Source organism: Trachypithecus francoisi, unplaced genomic scaffold (genome assembly GCF_009764315.1).
Source record: "Trachypithecus francoisi isolate TF-2019V2 unplaced genomic scaffold, Tfra_2.0 Contig00615, whole genome shotgun sequence".
In the NCBI taxonomy this organism is placed as follows: Eukaryota; Metazoa; Chordata; class Mammalia; order Primates; family Cercopithecidae; genus Trachypithecus; species Trachypithecus francoisi.
This window is the reverse complement of record NW_022680769.1, coordinates 30,149-46,282: the sequence shown is the minus strand read 5'-3', so window position 1 is coordinate 46,282 and position 16,134 is coordinate 30,149. Positions and strand designations below refer to the sequence as shown.

Here is a 16,134-nt window from a genome sequence, read left to right as displayed (position 1 = left end):
TGGGCTCTTTATTCTGTTCCATTGGTCTCTGTTAGCACCAGTGTCATGCTGTTTTGGGTACTGTAGGCTTACAGTATAGTTTGAAGTCAAGTAATGTAATGCTTCCAGCTTTGTTCTTTTTGCTTAGGATTGCTTTGGCTATTTGGGCTCTTTTTTGATTCCATGTAAATTTTAGAATAGTTTCTGCTGTGAAAAATGATGGTAGTAATTTGATAGGAATAGCAATGAATCATGGATTGCTTTGGGCAGTATGGCCATTTTAACGATATTGATCCTTTCATTCCATGAGCGTGGCATGCTTTTTCATTTAGCAAACCTTTTTTAGATCAAACGGTCAAACGATGTATTATATAAATGTTTACAGATGGGCAAATAAAACCCTCACTAAAATGATAAGGTCATTATCTCTGCTATTTCTTTGGGGAAAAAAAAGGAGGAAAGATATTGAATGGCAACTGTAGGTATTAGGCAACCAGTATCATGTTTCTGGGACATCAACTGACTTAAAGAAGTAGATGACATTTTCAAAGATGAATGAATCATTAACGTGCCTATAGCACAGATTAGCAATTAGTGTATTCAGACTCCAGCTGCATCTACTTCTCTTTTGAGACAGAGTCTCACTCTGTTGCCCAGGCAGGAGTGTAGTGGCGTGATCATGGCTCACAAAACCCAGGCGCTAGTGATCGTCCAACCTCAGCCTCCTAAGTAGCTGGGACTACAGGTCCAGAGACCAAAATGTCTGACGGCCTACAATGAGGCTGCAATATCACTTACGGTTCATGTCTTAAGTAAATTTCAGAAAGCGGTCAAACCTTAAAGATAAATGTAAGCTGGAGGTGGAGGCACAAGTCTGTAGTTCCAGGTACTCAGGTGGCTGAGGTGGGAGGATCCCTTGAGCTCAGGAGTTTAAGACCAGCCTGGCCACCAACAGGCCTGGCTAATTAAAAAAATATATATTTGTAGAGATGGAGCCTTAAGTTGCCCTGGCTGGTGCATTTCAATTTTGACATAAAGACTGAGGACTTTATAAAAGGGATAGCATTTTTAAGAGAATCTGATCTGGAAGTCAGAAGACTCAAGTTCCATGAACAGTTTGTTTATTCTCCCTATTCTTTCCAAAGATATCTAATATTATGCTGCTCCATTTGTGTTTAACAGTGTGACTTTGAGAAAAAATTTATACATCTTAGGTTTTCTATCTGTAAAATAAAAATCATAGTTATTTGTTTTCTTCCTAAAAATATTGTAAATTCAACAAAAATCCTAGTAGACTCACTTGCATGCAATGTGATTTGTTAGTTTTTGTTGTTTTGTTTGCTTGTTGTTGTAACCATACAGCCAACCTTCATGCTCTTCTCCCTTCTCATGCTTTACTATTGCCCTCTCCACAGGGCTTGACTCTGATAAAAGAAAAACAGACACTAGTTGAATTTTTATGGAATAGAGGAACTGTGGGAAAGAAACAGGTGGAAGAGTCATGGGGTTAAAAGTCAGAGCCAGGAGAAGACAGGTCAGAGGATGGGATTTTGACCCTTTATAAAGACTTGTTGGGCTAATTTATGAAAATTTGTGGAAACACTCAACTAGAAACTTGTATCATTTGCTAGGCTGGCACCATCTCCCTCAGTTCCCATCATGCTTGCTACAAGGAATTTTTGCTAGATAGAAAAAGCAAAAAGCAAATTACAAAATTACAAATCACAGATGATCTACAACAGATTGATTTTAGTGAATTACATGACTTCAAGGTGTCATCACTTAAATACCATGATGAATGCTTTATATAACAAGGATCTCACTCTCCCTGCCACTCAGTATCCCTGTCACCACCACATCTGCTCAGGAGGCCGCATTCCACTTCCTGGCCCATCACAGAGTCTGGTACCCTCCCCTGGTGAAGCTGCCTCTTTCCTGGTCTGGGCTTTGGAGTGGAAGACTTGTGCACCTGTCATGAGCACTCAAGCCATGAGCAGCAGGTCTGAGCAGAAGGCAGATGGCCCTTCTCAACCAGGTTGGAGATTTAACTTGCAATAATTTCATGTCAGGCAGTGCATCCTATCCTCAGTGGAAATATTTCTCATCTCTCCAGGAGACTGGCCAGGTAATAAAGCCCTGGGAGACAATGATCAAATTATCCAGAGACCCTCAGAGTGGAACAGTAATCACTGCTGATTTTCCTACCATCTCCTATCCCAGATGAAACTGTGTGATTGTGAAACAGCACAAAGTCTAGGCGCCTTGGGAGCACGCTTCGCTTCTCCAAGGTCAGCACAGGGTCAGCAGAAATGACCAGGAGATATGCAGTGAAGGGACCAGATGCTAGGGAACTCATGTCTTTGATGAATGTCTACCCAGCATCAGTGTCGTCACATAGGGAGGGCATAGGCCTGGGAAGAAATTCAGTGATTCAGCCCCAGGTGGAGGCCTTTCTCTATCCTAGGCCTCCAGAAGGCAAGATTTGTCCTGTTGAGTCTCCAGAAGAGTTGGTAGGAAAGTGTGAATGCCTGTGTTGAACTTGCACCCAGAGCAACCTCCCCTGATCAGCAGAGGGTGAACTAACTTGAATTACACTTGAATTTCTTAGAACAGGTCACAAATGGCAAATAGTGATCCAGAGACTGAAGTGTCCGATGGTCTAAAATGAGCCTGCCATGTCACTTAGGGTACATGCCTTAACACAAATAAATTTCAAAAAGGGTCAAACCCTTGCTTAGCCGGGCGCGGTGGCTCAAGCCTGTAATCCCAGCACTTTGGGAGGCCGAGACGGGCGGATCACGAGGTCAGGAGATCGAGACCATCCAGGCTAACACGGTGAAACCCCGTCTCTACTAAAAATACAAGAAATTAGCCGGGCGAGGTGGCGGGCACCTGTAGTCCCAGCTACTCGGGAGGCTGAGGCAGGAGAATGGCATAAACCCGGGAGGCGGAGCTTGCAGTGAGCTGAGATCCGGCCACTGCACTCCAGTCCGGGCGACAGAGCGAGACTCCGCCTCAAAAAAAAAAAACAAAAAAAAAACAAAAAAAAAAACCTTGCTTAAAGATAAATGTAAGCGTGGTGTGGAGGCACATGTCTATAGTCCCAGCTACTCAGGAGGCTGAAGTGGCAGGATCCCTTGAGCTCAGGAGTTCAAGACCAGCCTGGGCGACATAGGAAGATCCCATCTCAATTTTTAAAAAGAAAAAAATAGATCAACTTAAGCACATTAGAATTTTAAAGAGGGCATTTGAGCAAACAGAGTTTCATGGATCAGGCAGCTCCAAACTGGAAGTGATTGGAGGATCCACTAGAGGTGTTTGTAGGGAAGGTTTTATAGGGTGAATGTAGAAGCAGACTAGAGAAATTATTTGATTGGCAAAAATTTGGGCAATTGCATTATTTGAACTATCCTGGTGGAAGGTCTCTCATCACAAAGCTAATACTCAGCTGGTCACTTGTGACGGGTGAAGCTTGGTTCATTTTCTCTATGTAGGAACCCAGGCCATGGGAGCTATCTCAGCCTAATACTCTCCCATTAAGTTATTTTACACCTTCTCTCTGTGTCAGGGTAAGTGGGGGTCTTCCCCACGAGGGTTCTTACCACCCTATTTCCCTCAGCAAAGTGAAACTGTCCCTTTTGCCTCTGTAGGCAATCTTCTGAACAAGGTTTTCCTAATAATCTTAGTTCATCTTATTTTATCTTATCCTCTTCTCTGTACTTTGTTTACATGCTTCTGGAACACTTGTGTGTCTTGCACACATTCCCAGCATTATTTAGGCAATCCTAAAAGAAAACTTCTAGGATGGATTGGTAAAGAACTGCTGACATATTGAACCCTCTCTCTTTGTACCTGAAACTTTCATAATTACCTTAGTTCTCCAGGCCAATTTTGCAATTATCTTTGTTCTCCGCTTCAAAATACATTTACCTCTGAAAGAAGTTGAGCACATAAAAGGGACATTGTCCAGTGGTACATATGAGGCAGGAGACATGATATACTTAAAATTATAAACTAAAAGTTTTCTGACACCAAAAGCATGGGCAACAGTTGAATTTCACAGGAGAGCAGATCACAAATGGCAAATGGTGGTCCAGACATCAAATTGTCCAACGGTCTAAAATGAGCCTGCCATATCACTTAGGGTACATGCCTTAACACAAATAAATTTCAAAACGGGATCAAACCCTTGTTTAAAGATAAATGTAAGCTGGTGTGGAGGCACATGTGTGCAGTCCCAGCTACTCAGGAAACTTGAAAGTAAAGCCTATCCTCTGACCTGTCTCCTCCTGACCTTGGCTTTTAATCCCATGACTCTTCCACCTGTTTCTTTCCCACAGTTCCTCTATTCCATAAAAATTCAACTGATGTCTGTTTTTCTTTAATCAGAGTCAAGCCCTCTGGAGAGGGCAATAATAAAGCATGGGAAGGGAGAAGAGCATGAAGGTTGGCTGTATGGTTACAACAAAAAGCAAACAACAATTTACTTGAAAGTAAATTGGACTTCATCAAAATTTAAAATTTTTGTGTAATCAAAGGCAACCTGCAGAATGGAAAAAAATATTTCAAATGATATCTTTGATAATGGATCAATATCCAGAATATATAAAACATTCCTGCAGCTCAGCAATAAATAAACAACCCAACGAAAAAATAGGCAAAGGACTTACATAGACATTTTCCCAAAGAAGATATACAAATGGCCATGAAACACGTGAAAAATGCTCAACATCACTGATTACTCAGGAAATGCAAATCAACACCACAATAAGATACCACTTCATACCCATTCAGATGGCAATCATCAAAAATCCAGGAAATAGTAAGTGTTGGTGAGGATGTAGCCAGTCGGAACTCTTGTGCATTGCTAGTGGACTCTACATTGCTATAGTCATGGTGGAAAAGAGTACAGTGGTTCCTAAATTTTTTTTAAAAGTAAGGAACCTAGGCTGGGTGCGGTGGCTCATGCCTGTAATCCCAGCACTTTGGGAGGCTGAGGCGGGCAGATCACAAGGTCAGGATTTCGAGACCAGCCTTACCAACAAAGTGAAATCCTGTCTTTACTCAAAATACAAAACTTAGCCAGGCGTTGAAGTGTGTGCCTGTAATCCTAGCTACTCAGGAGGCTGAGGTAGCAGAATTGCTTGAACCTGGGAGGCGGAGGTCACAGTGAGCTGAGATCATGCCACTTCACTCTAGCCTGGGCAACAGAGAGAGACTCCATCTCAAAAATAAATAAATAAATAAAAATGGAACCTAGAATTACCATATGAGTCAGCAAGTCAACTTCTGGGTTTAAACCCACAAGACTTGAAAGCAGGGACTTCCACAAATATTTGCAAAGTTATGTGCATAGCAACATTATTCATGATAGCCAAAAGGTGGAAGCAGTCATTGACAGAGAAATAGATAAACAAAATGTGGTACAGACATACAGTGGGATATTACTTAGTCTTATAAAGGGACATTCTGACGCATGCTACAACATGGATGAACCTTGACATAATGCTAAGTCAAAGAAACTGGATACGAAAAACTAATACTGCATGACTCCACTTATATGAGGTATCTAGAGTGTCATATTCATAGAAACCAAAAGTGGAAAAGTGGAATGATGGTTCCCAGGTACTTGGAGGAGAGAGTAATGATGGGATATGGGTACTAGAGTTACAGAGTTTCAGTTTTGGAAATTAAAAAGGAAAAAGCTCTAGAGATGGTGCATGGTGGTGATGGTTGTACAATCAGGTGACTGTATTTAGTGACATTGAACTATGCATTAAAAATGGTTAAAATGGCAAATTTTATGTTACATATATTTTGCCACAATAAAAATTAAAATCTTTTTAAAATTAAAGCTTTACAATAATTAATTAAAATAAAAGTAATTAAATCTATTTAAATTAAAGCTAAAATGAATTCTCCCTCAATCCCAATAACTACATGCCAAAAGTGCTATTTCTGCTCTGATCTTTCCACCTACTGTCAATATCCATGTGTGACTTTTTGGTTAGTTCATAAAATAAACTTGAATGAACATTAGATTTTTCTAATTCTGTTACTCTATCCACCAGCTACATTCTACATCTTACAACTTGTAGACCACACCTGATACAGATGAATCACTTTTCTGCTCCCTCTCTCAATTTCCTCTAGTATCTGTGACTTATATACCACCTCCTGCTGCTCTAGGTCCAATCTCTGTGCAGTTGGCTGTCTTGGTATTGGTAACTCTTGACCTGGGTAAGCAAGAAACACAAAGAAATTGATATTTTCTCTTTGAAGATGACCCTGGAATAGTAGAATCTTTGGGTGATCCATCCATGTCCATTCATTCCTATTAACAATGTTATATATTTTCTGGTTTAGGACTTTAAAAAAGGAGAATTTTATTTTATTTTTTATTGTTATTTTATTTATTTTTTTGACATGGAGTCTCGCTGTGTCACCCAGGCTGGAGTGCAGTTGTGCAATCTTGGCTCACTGCAACCTCCGCCTCCCAGGTTCAAGCAATTCTCCTGCTTCAGCCTCCAAGGTATCTGGGATTACAGGTGCATGCCACCATGCCTGGCTAATTTTTTAGTATTTTTCGTAGAGACGGGATTTCACCGTTTTAGCCAGGATGGTCTCGACCTCCTGACCTCATGATCCGCTTGCCTAGGCCTCCCAAAGTGCTGGGATTACAGGTGTGAGCCACCACACCTTGCTTAAAGAAAGAGAATTTTATTAATTTATCAGCTGAATCACCATTTACAGGGGCTTATGAAGCATTTGCCATTGTTTGTGGTTGCAGTGAGGTCAACATGAAACACTTGATGAAAAACTTTCACAAAACCTGGTCTCTGTCCAACAGCTTGGCTATGTGAGAATAGCTTTTATCACATGACAACTCTAAAAATAAAACCATTTTCAAGTTAAAGCTATCCTTCCAGTTGCTGTTTCAAACTTTATCCCAAGAACTGAGGTGGCATTCAGTAAAAGACAAGGATAGACTTCTCAGCAATAAGGCTAAGTACTTGTTTTATGTTTTCTGATGATGAATTTATTTTGTCTTTGAGTTTACAGTGACAGCTAAAAGTAATTGTCAATAATATTAGTATAATTTAATTTCTAATAGAATGAGTGCTCTAGTATGTGTTACTTAGAGCTATGATATTCTTAATAATACCAGAATGTATTTTGTGCTCTGTGATGATGATATTAGTGAACTGTATTCTCAGCAGTATTTTGCAATGTTTCAGACTATTAATACACCTCCCTGTGTTTTTGGCTGGGTGCTGCGCTCATGCCTGTAATCCCAGCACTTTCAGAGGCTGAAACAAGGGGATCACTCAAGCTCAGGAGTTCAAGACCAGCATGGGCAATATTGTGAAAGCCCCTCTCTACTAAAAATACAAAAATTAGCTGGGTGTGATGGCGGGCACCTGTAATTCCAGCTACTTGGGAGGCTGAGGCAGGAAAATCATTTGAACCTGGGAGGTAGAGGTTGCAGTGACGGAGCCTGGGCAACAAGAGGGAAACTACACCTCAAAGGAAAAAAAAAAAAAAAAGACAGGGTAAATAGTAAGGTTGGGCACAGTGGCTCACGCCTGTAATCCTAGCACTTAGGGAGGCTGAGGCGGGCGGATCACCTGAGGTCAGGAGTTCAAGACCAGCCTGACTAACATGGAGAAACCCCGTCTCTACTAAAAATACAAAATTAGCCAGGTTTGGTGGTGCATGTCTGTAATCCCAGCTACTCAGGAGACTGAGGAAAGAGAATCACTTCAACCAGGGAGATGGAGGTTCTGGTGAGCTGAGATTGTGCCATTGCATTCCAGCCTGGGAAACAAGAGTGAAACTGTGTATCCAAATAAAATTAAAAAGTAAATAAATAAACAAAATAGTGAATAGTATTCATATATCTATGTGTGTGTGTGTGTGTGTGTGTGTGTGTGTGTGTATCACATTTTCTTTATCCATTCATCCAATGCTGGCCTCCTAGGTTGCTCCCATATCTTAGCTGTTATGAAGAATGCTGCAGTGAATATGGGAGTGCAGTTATGTTGTACGCTGATTTCAATTCCTTTAGCTATACATCCACAGGTGGGATTGCTGGAACATACAGTAATTCTATTTTTAGTTTCTCTGATGAATCTTCATATTATTTTCCATAATGCCTATATTAATTTACATTAGGAAATGTAGCTACTTTTGATGCTGTTGGGAATGAACTGGTTTATTTAATAAATTGTGTGTGTTAGGTACATTGACTAATAGTGTGTAGGAGTGAAGTTATATTTACTGAATAATTAAATGTAAAAATGATCTGGAGAAAACCTTGGTTTTTGTTTTTGCTTTTGTTTATTGAGATGGAGTCTCACTTATCGCCCAGGCTGGAGTGCAGTGGCACGATCTCAACTCACTGCAACCTCTGTCTCCCGGGTTCAAGTGATTCTGCTGCCTCAATCTCCCGAGTAGCTGGGATTACAGGAGTGTGCCACCACAACTGACTAATTGTATATGTTTTAAAATATTAACTTAGGAATGGGTTTTCTAAGCTAAACTGAAGGGAAATGCTAAGGAAATAGTGAGATTTGACTTGATAATTACGTGTCTGAATGAATCAGTCAATTAAAAAAATGAAAACAGGCCAGGGGCAGTGGTGAATGCCTGTCATTTCAGCACTTTGGGAGACCAAGGTGGGCAGATTGCTTGAGTCCAGGAGTTTGAGACCAGCCTGAGCAACATATCAAAACCCCATCTCTAAAAAAAAAATACAAAAATTAGCCAGGCGTGGTGGCTCGAGCCTATAGTCCCCGCTACTTGGGAGGCTGAGGCAGGAGGATCACCTGAGCCTGGAGATGTCGAGGCTGCAGTGACATGTGATTATGCTACTGCATTTCCAGCCTGGATGACAGAGTGAGATTTTAACACATAATATGATGAACACACATAGTTTGTCGATCAAACTCATGGTCACAAGTCTAAAGGAAATAGAAATAACAACTATAAATTCACAACCATTTACAACATTAGAAATGCAAATTATCAACAGATATATCAGACTCACAATTACTTGACCTTTTAAAAATTCATCCTGCTCTCCATAATGAATAAGAAAATATTGATAACTCTTTTCCTTTAACTTAGCCCTTTGTGGTCCTGAAACTCTGAATTTGTGTTCACGTCTTAACATGTTTTTTTTTTTTTTTTTTGTAATTATTTTCTGTAGCATTTTCTCTTCAGTTGAGACATCTCCCTATTCTCTTTACTTTTCCACAAATGATCCAATTTTTTCGTAAGCATCATTGATGAGTTCCATGTGTGTGATGATAGTGTAATGATAAATTATCAATATGGTTTCCCTCCTGTCTTGTTCGTTATTCAAGTGACTCTTCTTGGTTTGGCAACAGGCCAGGAGGTATATATGACATTTTGTTCAGGTTAAGCAGTAAGAAGAAAAGAAAATCTACATTCTCTTTTCCATATTTTAAACACAAGCCAACAAATAATTTGAAAGGACCCATGATTAGACAGTGAGGATTTTATGCTCCCTCAAGAGTAATTGAGATTATTTAGTTGTGTGGAGGAATGAGCATATCTCAAATGGAAGCAAGAAGATATAATATTTAGATGATATAATCATTAAGAAGTGGCTTTGCACCCTGGCTACACCACTGTACACAGGAAATATCAGGGCGCAGTGGTGCATGCCTGTAATCCCAGCACTTTGGGGGGCTGAGGTGGGTGGATCACCTGAGGTCAGGAGTTCAAGAACAGTCTGATGAACATGGTGAAACTCCATCTTTACTAAATACAAAAAATTAGCCAGGTGTGGTAGTGCATGCCTGCAATCCCAGCTATTTGGGAGGCTGAGACAGGAGAATCACTTGGAGCTGGGAGGTAAATGTTGCAGTGAGATGAGGTCATGCCATTGTACTTCATTCTGGGCAACAAGAGCAAAACTCTGTCTCAAAAAAAAAAAAAAGTTACTGCCCCACAAACATTTTTACATAGGATGATGAAGGATTCCAGAGTCCGTGCTACCTCTAGGGGCTCCTACCCCTGCCACACCACACATATAGCTTGACAGTGCCTGTTAGAAGAAAATGCCCAGTAAATTAATATCACAATCATTGGCACAAAGCCACCAAAAGACTCAAATTAAAATTTTGACAAAATTAAGTATCAACAAGAATGTGAAGATTTGGGAATTGTCAGACCTTGGAAGACTGTCGGTTGGTGTGTTAACACTGGGATGAAACGAATAATATCTAGTAAAATGGAAGGTATGTTACCCTGTAACCTATGGTTTTATCTCTTGCTTTATAGTGTATATAAATACACACTAATGGTAACCAAATAGAAATATCAAAGTATTCACAACAGCATCATTTGTAACTGACAAAAATGAACACAACCCACATGTCCATCTACAATGAAGGGATACACACTAGTGTACTGTATTTTTTAATATATATTTTTCGAGATAGAGTCTTGCTTAGTCGCTCAGGTTGGAGTGCAGTGGCATGATCTCAGCTTACTGCAACCTATGCCTCCCGGGTTCAAGCATTTCTCCTGTCTTAGCTTCCTGAGTAGTTGGGATTATTGGTACATGCCGCTACTCCTGGCAAATTTTTGTATTTTTAGTAGAGATGGGTTTCACCATGTTGGTAAGGCTGGTCTCAAACTCCTGACCTCAGGTGATCCACCTGCCTTGGCCTCCCAAAGTACTGGGATTACAGGTGTGAGCCACCGTGCCCAGCATTTTTTTTTTTTTTTTGAGACTGAGTCTCACTCTGTTGCCCAGGCTGGAGTAGAGGGCGCAATCTCGGCTCAACTGCAACCTCCACCTCCAAGGTTCAAGGGGAATCCTGCCTCAGTCTCCCAAGTACCTGGATTTAAGGCACCACCACCAACCTGCCTAATTGTTTTTTTTTTAAGACAGATTCTCGCTTTGTTGCCCAGGCTAGAGTGCAGTGGCCTAATCTCGGCTCACTGCAACCTCCGCCTCACGGGTTCAAGTGATTCTCCTGCCTCAGCCTCCTGAGTAACTGGGACTACAGGTGCGTGCCACCATGACTGGCTAATTTTTGTATTTTTAGTAGAGGTGGGGTTTCTCCCTGTTGGCTAGGCTGGTCAGGAACTCCTGACATCAAGTGATCTGCCTGCCTCAGCTTCCCAAAGTGCTGGGATTATAGGCATGAGCCACTGTGCCTGGCTGGTGTACTGTTCTAATAGAATGCAGACACAATGCTGAGTGTGAATCTTAAAAACTTAGTATTGAGTAAAAGAAGGCAGATGCAGCAGGATACAGACTATTACTCCAATTATGTAAAAGAAAAACCAGGCAAAATCAGACTTTACTTTAGGCATATTAAAAATACATAATAATGACAGACACTGAGGTCATGAGTTCAACACCAGCCTGGCCAACATGCAAAACCCCGTCTTTACTAAAAATACAACAATTATCCAGGCATGGTGGCATGTAGCCCATGCCTGTATAGGAGGCTGAGGCTGCAGTGAGCCAAGATCATGCCACTGCATTCCAGCATGGGTGAAACAGCAAGGTTCCATCTCCAAAAAAAAAAAAAAAGAAAGAAAAGAAAGAAAATACATAATAAAATTACAAAGAGAAGCAAGGAGAAGATGGCAGATATCCACCCCTGGAAGTTGGGGGTCACCCCTGTAATTTCAGCACTTTGGGAGGCTAAGACGGGAGAATCATGAGGTCAGAGGTTCAAATGCAACCTGGCTAGCATGGTGAAACCCCAAGTCTAACAAACAAACAAACAAAGAAAAAAAACAAGAAAAGAAAACACTTGGGCCAGGAGTGGTGTCTCACACTTGTACTTCCAGCACTTTCGGAGGCTGAGGCAGGAGGATTGCTTGAGCCCAGGAGTTCAAGCACAGCCTACAGTTTTGGTAACATAGTTAGCCCCTATCTCCATTAAAAAAAGAAAAAAGGCCAGGAGGCGGATGTGGCAGTGAGCTGAGATCTCGCCATTGCACTCCAGCCTGGGTGACAGGCCAAGACACTATCTCCAAAAAAAAAAAAAAAAAAAAAGATAAGAAATAATTGATGAAAGTATGCACAATAACATTAAAATGTTGACTTTAAAGTGATCTCTGAATGGGGTACGTGAGAGAAAAAGTTACTTAACATTTTTATACCTATTGAATTGTATAACCTATGTATGCATCACAAATTTAAATGTACAATAATGCAGATAACTGAAATGTGGGTATGCTTTGATTAGGACTTTGCATTTCCCATTTGCTCAAATTCCTCATGATTCTAGATGCAAATGAATAGAAATACAAAATATAAGGAGACATAGTGCTTCTGATAGCTCTTTCTTTTTTCCACGTTTTGTGTCTCTGCCTGTAGTTTACCTTATGAGTCCATATGGCTAATGAACAAAATATTTTTCAGTTGGATACCTGTGACCAAGCATTGCAAGTTGAAGATATTTCTGAATCTTGGATCTCTTATTCACAGTGAAGCCTGCCCAGGCATAATAAAGCCGAGAGGAATGTAAAAGGTTGCTGAATGGATAATCAATTTCTGGTGAGCAATAATTAAAGGTAATGTAAAATGAGACAATTATTGCTTTTCATCATATCTTGAAAGAACTCCTACAGTCAATGATTTTGAAAAAAAAAAAAAAACTAAGCTCACTCTTTTATTTTCTATAATGAAAAGATATTATCCACTAGAATTTCAAGAGTAAAATCTGAAGGCAGCTTATCTGACCTGGCCATATGGTCTTGCTACTTATTAAACATAACTTTCTACAAACTAACCTCTCCAGACCTCAGATCTTCAACTCTCTAAAATGGAAACCTAGTAGTATTTACCTCTAGAGCCGCAGCTGAACTGAGCATTTTAGGGAAGGAACAAACACACACACGATATGTGTAGTCATATTATGAACCCAGCATAGCCCAGAATACAAAAATTTCTCAGTAATAGAGATCCTCAAGAGAAAAATGAGATGTAGCCTATCTCAGTGGCCTTTCATGTGGCAAATGAAAAGTGAAAGTCCATAGTGAGAAAGACATGGGCAGCCAGTGACACCATCCATTCACTGTGGACTCTCAACATCTCTGACAGTCATTACCTGTTATATCCCAATCTGCTTATATATTGGGGTGATATTGCCTTTTGCTCAAAACATACATAAACCTCAAGCCTCAGTAAGAAATATTTATGGACAACCAGATATTCTGTGTTTCCAGTCAAAACTCAGGTAGACTACATTTTATCTGACAGGAGAAGGCACAGTTGATGCCCGGTTAACCCTGAGATCATCTCTGCCTGTAGCTTCCGATCATCATAGCAAGCTCTTTCCCTGCAGTCCATCGTCTGTATCTGCCCTTTGCTATAAAGGTAGCAAAAATAAGCATCTGAAAAGATGTTCAACACCATATGTTACTAGGGAATTCAAATTAAAACGATAAGTTACCACTACACATCTATTAGACTGGCTCAAACCCAAATGCTGACACCACCAAATGCTGGTGAGGATATGGAGCATCAGGAAGTCTCATTGATTGTTGCTGGGAATGCAAAAGGTACAGTCACTTTGGAAGGCAGTTTTGCAAATTCCTGCAAAACTAAACATAGGTTTACCATATGATCTGGCAATTGCATTCTTTGGTATATACCCAAATGAGCTGAAAACTTAAATCCACTCAAATCCTGCACATGAATGTTTACAGCAGCTTACACATAACCAACAAAGATTGGAAGTAACCAAGATATCCTACAAGAGGGAAATGGATGAACTATCTCTGAAACATTCATACAATGGAATACTCTTCAGAAATAAAAAGAAATGAACTACCAAGGCATGAAAAGACATGGAGGAATCTTATACAAATATTTCTAAGTGAAAGAAGCCAATGCAAAAAGGCTACATGGTGTAGAGTTCCAATTATATGGAATACTAGAAAAGGTAAAACTAGGCAGATGATATTATAAAAAGCTCAGTGGTTGCCAGAGGCTTGAGCAGAGGGAAGGATGAATAGGTGGAGCACAGAAGATTTTTAGGGCAGTGAAACTTTTCTGTGTGACCCTATAATTGTGGATATATGTTCTTAAGCATTTGTCAAAGCCCACAAATGGTAGAACACAAAGAGTGAATCTTAATATAAACCATGAACTGAATGATATCAATACCTGCTCATCAAGCCTAACAAATGTACCACACTAACAAGATGATAATACAGGAAGTGTGTGTACTGTGGTGTGAGGGGGATACTAGAGTGCAATATGCCTTCTCTATTTTTCTGTACACCCACAACTGTTCTAAAAATTAAGTCAATTATTTATTTATTTATTTTATTTTTTTGAGACGGAGTCTCGCTCTGTCGCCCAGGCTGGAGTGCAGTGGCCGGATTTCAGCTCACTGCAAGCTCCGCCTCCCAGGTTCACGCCATTCTCCTGTCTCAGCCTCCCGAGTAGCTGGGACTACAGGCGCCCGCCACCTCGCCCAGCTAGTTTTTTGTATTTTTTAGTAGAGACGGGGTTTCACCGTGTTAGCCAGGATGGTCTCGATCTCCTGACTTCGTGATCCGCCCGTCTCGGCCTCCCAAAGTGCTGGGATTACAGGCTTGATCCACCGTGCCTGGCCAATTATTTATTTATTTTTTGGAGATGGAGTCTCACTCTGTCGCCCAGGCTGGAGTGCAATGGCATGATCTCAGCTCATTGCAACCTCCACCTCCCGGGTTCAAGCCATTCTCCTGCCTCAGTCTCCCAAGTAGCTGGGATTACAGGCATCCGCCACCATGCCTGTGGTCACACCATGTTTACACCAAGCTGTGTAAACGTTCACATGCAGGATTTTAGTGAATATAAGTTTTCAAGTCATTTGTAGGGAAAAGAAAGAGAGATCAGACTGTATAGAAAGAAGTAGACATACGAGACTCCATTTTGTTCTGTATTTAAGATGCTGTTAATCTGTGACCCTACTCCCAACCCTGTCCTTGCAATAGACATGTGCTGTGGTGACTCAAGGTTAATGGATTTGGGGCTCTGCAGGATGTGCTTTGTTAAACAAGTGCCTGAAGGCAGCATGCTTGTTAAAAGTCATCACCATTCTCTTAATCTCAATTACCCAGGGACACAAACACTGAGGAAGGTCTCAGGGACCTCTGCCTAGGAAAGCTAGGTATTGTCCAAGGTTTCTCCCCATGTGATAGTCTGAAATATGGCCTCGTGGGAAGGGAAAGACCTGATCGTCCCCCAGCCTGACACTCGTGAAGGGTCTGTGCTGAGGAGGATTAGTATGAGAGGAAAGAACGCCTCTGGGCAGTTGAGATAGAGAAAGGCATCTGTCTTCTGGCCATCCCTGGACAATGGAACGTCTTGGTGTAAAACCCGTTCTATTTACTGAGATAGGAGAAAATGCCTTAGGGCTGAAGGTTGGATGTGCTAGTGGCAATGCTGCTCTTTATGCACTGAAAAGGTTTATGGAGATGTTTGCATATGCATATCAAGGCACAGCACTTTTCCTTAAACTTATTCATGTCACAGAGATCTTTCTGCTGACCTTCTCCCTACTATGATCCTATTGTCTGGCCACTTCCCTTTTTTTGAGATGGTAAAGATAATGATCAATAAATACTGAGGGAACTCAGAGACCCGAGATGGCTCGGGTCCTTTGTATGCTGAGCACCCGTCCCCTGGGCCCACTTTTTCTTTCTCTATACTTTATCTCTGTGTCTCATTTCTTTTCTCAAGTCTCTCATTCCACCCAACAAGAAACGCCCACATGTATGGAGGGGCAGGCCACCCCTTTACCATTTGGGTATGTGCCTGGCTAATTTTTTGTATTTTTAGTAGAGATGGGGTTTCACCAAGTTAGCCAGGATGGTCTTAATCGGCTGACCTCATGATCCACCCACGTTGGCCTCCCAAAGTGCTCAGATTACAGGTGTGAGCCACCGCGCCCGGGCTTATTTATCTTTTTGAGCATTTAGCTCTGTCACTCAGCCTGGAGTTCAGTGATGCAATCATAGCTCACTGCAGCCCCAACCCCCAGGGCTCAAGTAATCCTCCTGCCTTAGTCTCCTGAGTAGCTGGGACCACAGGCGTGTACCACCATGCCTGGCACATTTCTTAGACATCTGAAAAGATGCTCAACACCATATGTCACTAGGGAA

At 41.2% G+C, this 16,134-nt stretch overlaps 1 long non-coding RNA gene across 2 annotated transcripts in view; it reads right to left on the bottom strand.

Annotated features, from left to right (window-relative positions):
- Nucleotides 1-400: 400 nt before the first annotated feature.
- Nucleotides 401-16,134, bottom strand: part of LOC117087152 — an 18,142-nt gene continuing 2,408 nt past the window's right edge. The window contains exons 2-4 of one of the 2 annotated variants that reach the window (XR_004438705.1): nt 6,085-6,215; nt 1,280-1,403; nt 401-416 (exon numbers count right to left, since the gene is read on the bottom strand). This is a non-coding gene — a long non-coding RNA (uncharacterized LOC117087152). Of the gene's footprint in view, nt 417-1,279; nt 1,404-1,610; nt 1,662-6,084; nt 6,216-16,134 lie in introns of those variants that run through there. The other variant, XR_004438707.1, reaches the window with a different exon arrangement.